We start from the raw sequence: 2,329 nt of genomic DNA, 5'->3' as shown, positions 1-2,329 counted from the left end.
TCCGCAGGGCTGGGCCGGCCGCCCGCTCCCCGGGTCCGCCCAGCCCGAGCCGGCTGTGCCCGTCGCGCCTCGGTGCGCCCAGGCTGCGGGTGGCGACACAGGTACCGGGTGCTGCGTGAGCAGAGCGCCCAGCTGGGGCAGAAGTTCGGGCGGTGCCCGGGGCCTGGCTCCATGGCAGAGGTCAAGCTAAAGCGGCCACCTTCTTGGGGCGCCCCTCTCAGGGGCAGGCCTGTAGAGCCCTGGGGTACCTGATATTATCGGGTCATGGCCACTTGCGCAGTTGACTAATCTGCATCACATCTGTTCTGATCCACAAGTAGGATCAGAATTTAGGTGATTCTTGATGAAGGGCAAAGGACCTCATGATGTCCCTATAAAACAGAAGGCCAGGAAGGCTTGAGAATGATCACGGCAGTCTTCATTTGTTACTAAACTTCAGTGACTTGGTAGAGCATGAGAAATTTAAAGCTTCATAAGGTTTGTATTCCAGAACAGCACTAGAGAAAATGATGTTGCATATCTCTTGTAATAATCTTTAATTCCACAAAATCCTGTCCACTGGGTTTTCGCTAATTCCACACATTTATGTAAATAAATTGAACCTACACATTCTCACCACCCAAATGTATCACTGGATGCAATTACTAATCTTGTGAAAACAGCAGTGTTTCAGAAACCTTAGGAATGTCTTTTTCTTTCATCCAGGACAGAAAAAGAGAGGCCTTGGTGGAGTATGTGAAATAACCTGGATCTTAGTGCATCACGGTTTGCTCTCTTGCTGAACACATTGAATATGGTGCTGCCCAAGCAGCTCCTGTCTGCCTTCCTCATCAGTATGGCCTGAGACGGTTTTCTTTTTCATTCTCTTGCAAAACTGAGAAAATCAACTTCTGCTTCGGAGACTCTTTTGAATTTTCTCTACCAATATCGAATCCATATTTCAGGTGGTTCCCTAAATGGAAATGCAGCCTCCTGAAGTAATAGGGTAGACACCAGCAGGGACTTTGCTATCATCATCAAGCCCTTGGCTATTCTCCGCACAGTGTATGGGGCTGAGCTTGGAACTAGTGTCTGGAGTGAGCTTGTCTACTTCCTGGGGCCCTGGGCACAAGGCTGAGCCTGCCTGCTCATACACCCTCCAGGGTGTCCTGGGCACGGCCCTCCTGAACAGCTGTTGCAGAGGATGGGGTGCCCTTCTGCTGGGTTTCCATTGCCACCCACACTGGCATGGGTGGGGCAGAGCAGCATGGCTCTCCATGCTCCTTTTCAGACACTGACTTTGACTTCTCACGTACAGAATTTTAAGAGGGATAAAATCACCTTTTGGAACTTGAGATAGATCTTTTCTAGTTCCCCAGAGAAGCCTTCAAGACTGTGTCATTGGCATTGAATGTCTGTTTCTGTGAATATGCCTAGATGGAGCTGGCTGTCACTCTGCCACTCGTGTCTTAACAGTGCAGGGTCCACCTCAGTTCTGCTTCCTGCTTCTGGGGGTCTGTAATCATCACAGCAACAGTGTTATGGGTCTGAACTGTGCCATCGTCAATGTTTTGCCTCTAGAACTGTAGTTTGTAGCTCACATATAACTATAGCACCACAGGAGACAAACATAGCTATGCAAGAAAGTGACTTTCTGTAATTAACCCCAAGACTAAATGACAAGACTAACCGCAAGACTAAATTACTGTGTGCCAAAATCAGTTCCATGTAGATAATTGTATTTAACTAGTGATTTACTGTATAAGAACAAATATGTATACAACTAAAATTGGCTTACACTTTACTCTTTGTTGTTGCTTTGAGGAAGGGTATGGCTGTGTTGCCCAGGTTGGTCTCCTGGACTTCACACCCACCTGCGTCAGCCTTCAGGTTCTACAGCTGGGACTAAGACCCCCACCACCCTGCCCAACCTAACACCCTAGTTAGAAAGGGCCCCAAACATAATCCTTTTGCAGTACAGAGCAATTTGCAATACTAAATTAAGATCCTTTAAAAATATTCAAATAAATGTTTCTTGTTTTGCTTAAAGCCTTCCCCTGACCTCATCCCTCAGGTCTTTTTCAACCTAGAATAGAAAATTCAAGAGTTGCTGAGCAGATTTTGTGAAGTTATAGCTGATACACAGGGTGATGGTGAAATAATTTTTATTTTAAAAAAGTAAGAAATTTCTGATAGAGTTTCTTATAATACCTAAAGTTGAATTTGTATGTCAAGTAAGAATATTGAAGAGCAGCTTAGAGAACAGGACAGGCTACTGTTATTTCATCCATTCAACCATCATGGGTAAATAACCCTCAACTTATTAGGGATCACATGTGCCTTGTTTGTG

The 2,329-nt window shown here is 45.9% G+C and overlaps 1 pseudogene; it reads right to left on the bottom strand.

Moving 5' to 3' along the window:
* Positions 1 to 294: 294 nt before the first annotated feature.
* Positions 295 to 1,211, bottom strand: LOC134477476 (inactive ubiquitin thioesterase OTULINL-like; annotated as a pseudogene).
* Between the last annotated feature and the right edge of the window lie 1,118 nt (positions 1,212 to 2,329).

This window comes from Cavia porcellus, unplaced genomic scaffold (genome assembly GCF_034190915.1).
Source record: "Cavia porcellus strain 051 isolate PalLab524CR breed Dunkin Hartley unplaced genomic scaffold, mCavPor4.1 scaffold_8, whole genome shotgun sequence".
NCBI classification, from domain to species: domain Eukaryota; kingdom Metazoa; phylum Chordata; class Mammalia; order Rodentia; family Caviidae; genus Cavia; species Cavia porcellus.
Note: the sequence above shows the minus strand (reverse complement) of the source record. Positions and strands in the feature narration are given on the sequence as shown.